At 39.2% G+C, this 10,781-nt stretch overlaps 1 pseudogene; it reads left to right on the top strand.

Annotated features, from left to right (window-relative positions):
• The first annotated feature begins 8,358 nt into the window (after positions 1-8,358).
• On the top strand, positions 8,359-10,258 carry LOC107469763 (uncharacterized; annotated as a pseudogene).
• The last annotated feature ends 523 nt before the right edge of the window (positions 10,259-10,781 follow it).

The following is a 10,781-nucleotide window of genomic DNA, read 5'->3' as shown; positions in this document are numbered from 1 at the left end:
CTTTACTGGATACTTGCATCAATTCCAAGTGGAAGTGTCACACTAAGTTTGGTGTGCCACTTATATTTTATATAATGTATCATGCACACCTTCTTATTTTTGTAATCACAATGTCTGTTTTCTATGCCTTCATTGTTATTTTTAATTTTTCTTGCTTAAACACATGTACTATTGACAGTTTATTATTTAAGACACTCATGAACCATCGTAGACCCATCACCACTGTTTTAATTGTTGCTTGAGGATAAGCAAGCATTCTAAGTTTGGTATGAAAAGGGAAAGAATTGGAGGAAAAGGACAACAACGGTGAAAATGAACTACAAGGTGGTAACACTCCTTTTACCTCCTACTTATTTCCAGCACTTTAAATTGCATGAATGTCTTCTATCTTCTCTGTATGCATGTGTATTGTGAATAAGCATAGTTTGATTGCTAGATTGTAACATGTTGCTGTGACATTATGACTACCAACTTGAGTTTTGTGAGTTCAAAAGCAATTAAGTATCATGATCATAAACAAACAAGGTAATTAAAGAAGAACTTAGCATGGGCATACAAGTATTGGAAGGCTAGTGTGATTAATTGTTGTTCAATTGCATTGGAATTTAATTAATTAAAGTTTTCATCTAGGACAATTTATAAAATTTTTGAAATCATGTAAACCTTGAAGAAGAAAATACAGTTAAGCCAAGAAAAGAAAAAGGGAAAGAATGAGAAAGCTGAAGGCTTTGAGTACCAATAACAATTTATTTGTTAAGTATTTGTGGTGTTTATGTATCAGGCAAAAAGCTTGAAAGTAAAACACTTAGAAGTCAAGGCTAGGCTCAAGTGCAAAAACACTCCCTCAAAGCTCAAGGCTCTGAGCATCAATAATTAGAGAGTAAAGACAAGAAACAAATGAGCTTAAAGAAGTCCTCTAATTAAATGCTTGTGGTGCTTATGTATCAAGTGGTAATACTTGAAAACAAAGCATTTAGAGTCGTAGCTTTGTTTTCAACTCATGGTGCAAAGCACCCAAAAGGAGAAGCTAAAAAGAGAATGAAAAGCTTGTTTCAAGGAAGAAATATAAAGAAAAAATTTCATAAAATGAGCTAGATAGAAAAATCAATCATTTGAATTTCTTTTGCGATTGATGCATGCATAGAAAACTAGCCAACCATGAACATTAAAATTGCTATTCTTCTCGCCTTGGGTTGTCAAAATGTACTGCATGATTCTTTGCTTGCTTTGGGACAAACAAGGTTTAAGTTTGGTGTTGTGATGACATGTCATCTTGTGCATGTTTTACTAGCAATTTTTAACTGTTTTTGCTTGGTTTTCATGCATTTTTAGGCAAGAAGTAAGTGCTTGGATGAGAAATTCATGCTTATCTTAATTTAATCAAACATTGTTGATTTTATGCATTTTCATGAGTTTTTTTGCAAGATTTAGCTGATAATATGAGTGATGCAAGATTTGATGATTATGCCAAGGCTTTGATGTATCTATTTGGTTGATGACAGGTGAAAAATGAGAGGAAGAAACAAAGAAGGAAGAAGTACAGGAGAATGCTACATTCATTTGATGAACGCTACATTCACAAGTGACGCGCACGTGTACAAGGCGTTTACGCGTAGGATGACACTTTTGGAGATCCACACGTACGCATGCATGGCGCGCACGCTTGGAAGAAGGATCAGCGTTCGCCAGTAATGAATGATATGTTCACTTTGAATGAGTGCCTGCGATGCTTCTGAAAATTTGATTTGAAATTCAGCCATCAACGTGCACGTGTGCATGACACGTACGCGTGGATGCGACATTTTTGAAGAAGCACGCGTTTGTGTGGATGAAACGAAGAGTGGATTTGACATTTTGCAATCCACGCGTACGCGTGGGTAACGCGTATGCATGGAAGGAGCGTTCATTTCGCGAACGCTATACTCTCAAAGCGAACGCTGCAAAGGATGCGTATGCGTGGGTGACGCGTATGCATCGATGAGCCAAAACACCAGAGACGCGCAAGCATATAGCACGCATACGCGTGGGTGCCCAAACGCTTTGTTCTCCAAATGAACGCTACGCTCTCCTGGAAGTGTATTTCTGCTCAAATTAGCTTCATTCTAAGCCCATTTGAACTACAAGCAAGCATAGCCCATTGACACCACTCAAAGGCACAAGAAACAGTTAGAATACAAATTTCATTTATTTATAATTTGTTTTCAATTTCATTTTCATTTGTCATTTAGGAAAGCCTATATAAAGGCATCAGTTTCATTTCATTAAAAGGAGCTCTCACAGACAGTAGGAGTAGTAGTAGTAAGAGTAGGTGTAAGAGTAGAATAGAAGGCTCTTGTAAACACTTTTACCTTTCTGCACTTTTACATTTCAGTATTGAATTCAATTTCAATTTTTGCAATTCTTTTCTGCAATTTCCCTTTCTGAAATTTTACTTTCATGCAATTTAATTTTCTTGCAAGTGTTCTTGGAGCTATGATCCATTGAACCCCAATCATTAGGAGGAGGAGCTCTGTTATGATTCACATGATTTAGTAAATTTCTTCTTCTTCTCAATTCAATTGAATAGCTATTGGATATCCTCTGTTTTGATTGATGATTCATTCACTCCGGAAGAGGGATTAAATCTGTGAATGCTTGTGTGAGCCTCAGAAGGGGAATCTTGAGTATTAGAACTAAGGCTCTACCCTTCACTACTCTCTTGATCAACACCATTCAGGAGGAATTGAGATCTTGAGAGTTAGTGTGGCTTATGGATGAAAGATATGCACTTAACCTCTTCTCATGACAATTAGATCAAGGAATTGGCAAGATTGATTATGATTAGAGAGATTAGATTGCCAAGGAATTGGGATCCAATGAATTCAATCCGCCATAGATCTACTCATATGATTGAGAAAGGAGTTGAGACCCATTTGAGTCATTGTGGATTATGACATCAACCATACCTAAAACAACCCAAAGACTTATACCAAAGTTTTTCTCAACTGTTTCTCAATCATTCAACTACCTAGACCATTCTATTCTCAATAATTTCCTTAGATCCTTATGAACACTATTATCAATATAATCATCACAAAACACTATCAACCATTAACCAAATCCATTGTAATCATTATTCTTCAATTCAAAATCATTGAAACTCACAATCATCATCAATTGTCATCAATTATCAACAATAATCAATACTCATCCTCAACATCAATATTCATTGACAATCATCACCAATTTAAGTTTCACGAAAGGTCCATTAGTCTAAGTTTCACGAAACATTACATTTTAACTAAAAGAAACCGAAACCAAACCTTGGCCAATTTTTGCACAACTCAAAAAACCAAAAATGACCTCCAAACTTGCTCAACGAAGCTCAACCACCAAAAGTTCGATTCCAATACGACCAATTTCACACCAATCACAAGAATTCAAGCTATGCACATTCAATTTACCATAATTAGTAACTAGGGCTAAAAGATATACCAAACCACAAGGATTTCAAAGTGACTTACCTTATCCAACAGTATTAGGGGCAAAATCTAATAATAATCCAATGCTAGATTACCCACAAACAATCAAAATTACAAAATCTACTTAACAACTAAATCTAAAATCACAAAACTGTTAGGGCAGATAGCTAGGCAAGAAAGTGAGAGTTCCTCACCATCTTGTTTAGAAAGAAATGATGGGCTTGGCGAGAGTTTTGCGTGGCCACAAATGGCATGCAAATCGGAACATCGTAGCTCAAGTTATGAGTTTGGGAAGAAGATGGTGAATAGTGTTAAGGGGTTTCCTCTCTTCTTCACTTCAGCAGCTCTCTCCCTCTCAAGGTGAATGAAATGAGCTGAATGCTCATTAAGTTAAGCTTTCATATGTTAGACTTGGACCCAACTTGGGCCCGGTCCAATCAGTTAGCATTTTTTGTTTGTTTGGCCCAACTTTGGGCCAAAACCTTTAGAAGGTGCGACAATCGGAGTTCCATAGCAAAAGTTATGGTGAGTGCCAAATTTTATTAAGTTAAGAGTTTATATATGTGTAGGCTTGGGCTTTAGGCCCAATATGAGCCCATTTGGTGATTTTTGGCTCGTTTGGTTCAATTTTGGGCTAAAACCATTAAAATAAGTGTCCAGTTTTCTACTCTAAATGTTTTTTTTCATCATTTCTACATTTTTTACTTTTTTTCTCACTCGCAGTACCGGACAGATTTAAGCTGGTACGAACAATTTTAACACTGTTACACATTTTTCCCAAAATAATTATATTTTCACACTCAATTTAATTTTCTTAATTCAAATTTTTACCGTTAAATTTCTAAATTATAAATTCTATTACTTTTACATATTTCAGACATCTTAATTCTAATTAACGCAGTTTTAATTAATTAATTTGCTTAATTTAATTTACTCAGATTTTACAAGATACTTAAATAGGATGTTTAAACGTTATAGACAATTTTAAGACTTACTTAAACGTTAGGAACAAAAACGATATTTTACTCTAAATATTAACTATTTTTTGTTTGTTTGAATATATTAGACATTTTTATATTTTAATAACATATTTACCGAGTGTTTTCTATTTTTACGTTTTGAACAATACTTAAAGACAGTAAATACTAAAATATTTATAATATATAAAATGTTGTTAAATAAGTGTAAGAATTTCACTTATACAGGTGAATATTTTATTTTATAGACTTTTATTGAGACATTTTTCTCTACGGATCAATTTTATAAATTTTGAAAACGATTTGATATTATATGATATCAATTTATTGTGTCATATAATATAATTTCAAAAGATATAAATAAATATCTGCTATTAGATTATATAACTATTGATATTTGAAGATTTTTAAATTTGTTGAGCTTAATTATAATGATAATATAAAACGATTCAATCACTAAATTGATAAAATTTAGAGCACATAAAAAATTATTTAATGGTGTAACTAAATCTCTACACATTAAATAATAGTATTTGATAAATAATTTGTAATCAAATATATTTGAGAAATAACTCGATAATTTTTTTACCACCATATTTTCCAGTTCAATAGTGTAACGATTAATTTGTCGCAAATCTAAACTTTATTTAAATGTCTATTATTGATTAATAAATTGTTCTATATACAAGACAAAATTTAAATTATAATATTTAGGGATAAGTATGATTTTGGTCCTTAACATAGAGGCCGAAAATTTATTTCGTCTCTGGCCTTTTTTCGCTACAAAATGGTCCCCAAGGTTTCAGTTTGTTTTAAAATCGTCCTTCGGACAAAAATACCCTTCCCCCTTCACCCCCAAAATCAACCAACTTCAGTAGAAGCATAACAGAAGCCTAAGCACCACCACCACCACCACTATTATCATCATGGTCATCATCATCATCATCATCAGAACAACAAAATCAACTAAGAACCCAAGTTAAACCAGAACCCACCACCACCACCACCACCATTATCATCATGGTCGTCATCATCATCATCATCATCAGAACCATCAACAAAATTGAAAATCAGAAGAACCATCAACCAAAAAATAGAACATCAAGCAAAAGTGAAAGAACAACAGAAGCAATTTTCAGCAATTCAATAACAGAAGCTCAACAACAACAACAACAATTTAGTAGCAATTTTCAGCAATTCAATACCCTAAAGTCAACTAACAGAAAATTAAAATCCAGCTAAACTAATCCAGAATCAAATCAAGCATCTAACACTAAGCAAAAGCAGAAATTGAAAGCAAAATGATAACTGGATTATGAAAATAGAAAACAGAAAAGAGGGGACATGGAAGGTAGTGGTGGAGCGCCGATGGTTTGGGCATGACAGGAAGGAGCTGGAGGGAGGGTATTGGGCAGCGGTGAGTACAAAGGGACTAGTTTTAGAACTTTTATTAGTCAGCTAGGAATCAACAGGATGTCATTACTTTAAAGCTGCTAGCTTAGCGAATCCCCTTTTTGTATTGGTATCAATTCACAAATGCTTATCTCTATCTGTATACATTGCTTGATTAATGCAATCATCTTGCTTCGCAACCCCCCCTTCTGTGTCAATCGATCGTGTCCTGACTTAATCCATTATCTTCCCTTCCTTAGTAACGGGCAGCAGCAGAAGTAAATAGACAGCTATAAGTCAATATGCGTGCTATTTATCTTTTTTCCCCTATCTCTTGCAATCACTCTTCTGTCAACTGGAGAGTATCTGCTTTCTTTACATGACAGTTTACCGACTCAACCCATCATTTCTACCGGAAAATGGGACTACATATCAGACATTTTCAGCTGGAGCTGAGCGAGGATCGGATTCTGAGACTCGAAACAACTCGGCACTTGCATCGGTGAAATAACGTATAATAGATATACCTGGAAATCGATGCTTTCTGGCCCCTCACTTCCGGCTTGATTAAGAGGTTGAGGGCGCCTCCCCTCTCTCTGGAGTTCGCCGCTTTCTTCCTGTGAGTGAATCCTATCTCTTCCATATGTGAAATTTTTCTTTCAAGCAACCACATTCATTCAGCAGTGACATCGAAATGTGAGATTGAAGCCTTTTCCTTCGCATTTGCTTGTTAACAACGAGCCAACCTTCTGAGGGTTAGGTGAAGGTCTCGTTCCTGGACTGTCCATACATAAGAATAATATTATTTACTATAGTAGCAACAATTAGAATTACTAATTAATTATATAAGTAATAATCCATCTGGAAAGACAGCATTAGATACCTCAGAACTAAGAAGAATGCCAGCCGATGAGCATAGGTAAGGGATGACAAGCCTTATTTAGGACAGGAAGGAAGAGAGCATTACGAATTGCCCTATTTGATCTAGTCTCTTCCATTATCAATACCCGTACATACAAAGATCGTTGTAGCAAAGTACGAGGCACATTTCCTCCCGAGCTCACATTAGTTCTTCAGTGGGTGAGTTTTACATTTATCATAGCTCTATCTAAGATAAAGTAAGTTAGAGTGGTCTGCTCCTCTAACTAGAAATGAAAATGTCGTAAGTAAGAGAAAGGAAGTTGATCTGCCTTTCTTCGCGCTGACTCTGCGTAAAGTGAGATGTGTGATAGCTAGCATGGGACTGTTTACCAGCAGCTAATTGTTCATCATGCTTTCTCTGTGTAAAGTGCTGATAATTCTCCTTCCTAATGCTATCGGCTTCCTCCCTGGTACTGTATGGGCCGAGCCTAGCTCCTGGGTAGGGGACAACATATAGCGGCGCGATACGCGCGTGGAAGCTCTCGCGACTCTTCCCAGTTAAGTTTGCTTTGTGCATCTTGTCTTTCCCAATTCTTTCTTGGTTGATAAACCCAACCAGCAATTGACAACAAACAAGTCTCCCCTTTTTGGTTGGGAGCAGAGCTCTTTTTGAACGGTTTCTGTCATGTCTCCACTAATTCCAATTTTGGGTTCCGTAGTTGGTGCTTTTGTAGGACGGTTGCTCTATTTTGGATCAAAACAAAGCAGCAGTCTAATGACTATCCCCCTTTATGGGATAGTCTTGTTTTTTTGTTGTGCGCTCCGGGGTTCTTTTGGGGTCTCATTAACTAGACGTTATGGAAGGGGACTCGTCTTGGTTATCGATACGTGCCTTTATTTTCTGGTCGCCTTGTATCTTGGTTCTTTTAGGATTTATACGGGCTTACTATTGCTTTCAATTATTTGTCCAGTAGTTTCGAACGAAGGAGGTGTAATCCTTTCTATGGTTTCGGGGGATGGTTCGGCGTCCAGCGTGATCCAGCCGATGCCTACCTATTCCACACAGCCGAGCTCGTCCTCCGAGACGGGGGAGAATGTAATTCCTCCTTCTCCAGGAGAAGGGCCGTCCCATCAAGGGTCTGTTGTGCGAAATGAAAGGAATCGTCAATGCGATTTCGCATTGTACAGCTCGAGCTGGACAATAGCCCCTATTTGCTGGATAAGGCAAGGGGAGACTATTGGGCTCAAAGATGTTGTTTCGACGTCTCCCTCAGGGATTGGTCAGTGGCTTTGGGTATACCGGTTCAGAGAGATCGACGAGCACCTCACACAGCCATGCCAACCGCAAGCTTTTGAATAAAATTAGGGGTGATCTTTGACCGGCCGATGCAGCGGGAAACTACCCCGTAAGAACATTGTAAAGTCCAAACTCCTTTACAAAAAGGAGACCATCTAGTAAGTGCCATAGGACTGGTTGAGAAAGAAGATGCCGGCCGATACAGAAAATAGAGGACTGTTAGCAGAAGCAGTTTTATCGCATTTCTCGTCTCTCGCTTAGCTCTATGTCCTCGCCGCTGTTGGAGTAAAGGCATGCCCTGGGCCAAGAAAAGTAGTCCTTTCATTGGCTAACAGGATTACGCTTAATGGTACTTAATGGGATAGACCGATCATCGCTTTCTTCCTTCTACTAGTTCTGGAGTCAAGCTAGCAAACAATTTATTAGATATAGGTCAATCACGGATTTAAGCTATAGCAAACAAGACTGATAGTCTATCCTCAGCAGCTGAGCTTTGCTATACTATAAACTCAACTCAAAGACAGAAATTAGCATATAATGAAAGATGGATTATAAGTACGGTGAAACCTGTATCCCAATTGTTAAATCAAAAACATAAGGTAGTTTACTTACTTAGTGCTTGCGCTCGAACGATAACATTCCTTTTCTCTCAACATCATCAGGCACCTCTTCCCTCCACCGGAATCAGAACCGTTGATTCTTTCTTGGTTCATCACACCCGTCGATCTTGTCAGAGATTGAAGAAGAAAGAATGAAAGACGGCGGTGCGGTAGGGTTCTAGAGAGAGAGAATGGCGTCGCCGGCGAAGATGCAGGAGCAAGTATTGGAGATCAACTTGATCTCAGCACAAGGACTGCAGCCACCTTCGTCTCCACGGCAGAGGCTCCAAACCTACACCCTCACATGGATCGACCCCTCCACCAATCTCTGAACCCGAGTCAACAAGGTTGGCGGCCACATCCCTACCTGGAACGACAAGTTCCTCGCCAGCGACACCTCCGGAATCTCCGTCGCCATCTACGCCGTTGGCACCTTCCGCCTCATCGGCACCGTTAGGTTCCTCATCAGCAACATCCTCTCCTCTCCCACCGACCCCGACGCCACCAGAACACCCTGCTTCAGCGCCGTCCAGATTCGCCGGCCGTCGGGGAGGTTCCACGGCGTCATGAACATCGGCGCCATGGTCGTGGAAGCCTCCGACTTCCCGGTGCTGCACAAGATCTCAGCGATAGGGTACCGCGACCTCATGGGAATGAAGATAAAGCACCACCGGAGGAAGCAAAACCGAAGCCCGCGGCGACGGCGTTGAAGGAGTGGAACGGGGTGAGGGAATTGGCAGGAAACAAAGGATTAACGGCTTCGGGATTCTTGTGCTGCTTGGTGGCCCGCAGAAGTATCCAACTCACTCCCACTAACCCTGCCATGGAAAGGTAAACCAACAATAAAGCTACAACCCTCTCTCAACACAGCCTGGGAAACCTCTTATCCTCTACCTTACCTCGACAAAAAAATCTATTGGTGGATTATTGTCTCGGGAGGTAGATGGAGTGGAATAGGGCTACTCCACCTGACTCACGGTCGCTCCACGGGAAAGCACCACTAGGAGACGAAGCAAGCCGAGGCTTTCGAGGCAGATATCACCATTACACGGTAGTAGGGAAACCGGTCCTTGTAAGCAGCACTAGAGAGGGGATAGAGACTCGAGACTTCAAACTAATATCCTTCTTCCTCTGAGCCAGGTTCCTTGTAGAGTCTATCTACTAGAAACATTAACGGTGCTCACCCGGTTGGGAAAATTCAATACTCAAATGGGGAAAGCCCTCCATCGTACAGTTCGGCGGACACGGAAGAGCTAGTTCATAGGGCTCGTCCTTTCTCAATATGGGCATGGGACCGCCAATCCCGCCTTAGGAAAAGCTTGGGATGATGATGGGGCTAGCAACTGGTCCTCCAAGAAGCTAGATCTCTTGGGCGCTTTCTTTCCCTTGTAGCCAAGTCATACTCATTCCGTACGACGAATGGGCCTTCGAGGTCGGAACTCATCACACATTACTGGGTAGATCCGTTGGGGGATAAGGGTTCTAGTTCAATAAAGGTGCTTCTCATTATATCGAATAATAAGTTAGGCCTGTAGTGTTCATTAAATTAATTAAATTAAAGGAAGTACTGAAGCTCAATCTCCCGAAGTTGACGGGAATTTTTATGTTGATTGGTAATAGACCCCCGTAGAAAGCTACCGCATTGCAACCAGGGAGTTTAAGATAGCTATGCATGGGGTGGACGAAATTGTGATCCTCAAAATTGGTCTCTTTGTATTTGTATGAAATCAAAAATACCCCAAAGAGATCATGGTATGATGAATTGGGATCTTAATAATCCCTGGTAATGGCACCAACAGCTTAGTGTTGTTGTTGGACCAAAAGAGTTACAGGCACTGTTAGAGAAGCTCACAACTCCGTTTAACTTAACCAGCAAGTGTACTGGGTCATCCAAGTAATACCTTACGTGAGTAAGGGTCGATCCCACAGAGATTATTGGTATGAAGCAAGCTATGGTCACCTTGTAAATCTCAGTTAGGCAGATTAAATGGTGATGGATTTCGAAAATTAATAATAAACAGAAAATAAAATAGGATAGAAATACTTATGTAAATTAATGGTGGGGATTTCAGATAGGCGTGTGGAGATGCTAAAATCATCTCGAATCTCTACTTTCCTATTGCTTTCATCCAATCCTTCTTACTCCTTCCATGGAAAGCTGTATGTAGGGCATCACCATCATCAATGGATACTT

The sequence above is a fragment of the Arachis duranensis genome, chromosome 10 (genome assembly GCF_000817695.3).
Source record: "Arachis duranensis cultivar V14167 chromosome 10, aradu.V14167.gnm2.J7QH, whole genome shotgun sequence".
Lineage (NCBI taxonomy): Eukaryota > Viridiplantae > Streptophyta > Magnoliopsida > Fabales > Fabaceae > Arachis > Arachis duranensis.
Note: the sequence above shows the minus strand (reverse complement) of the source record. Positions and strands in the feature narration are given on the sequence as shown.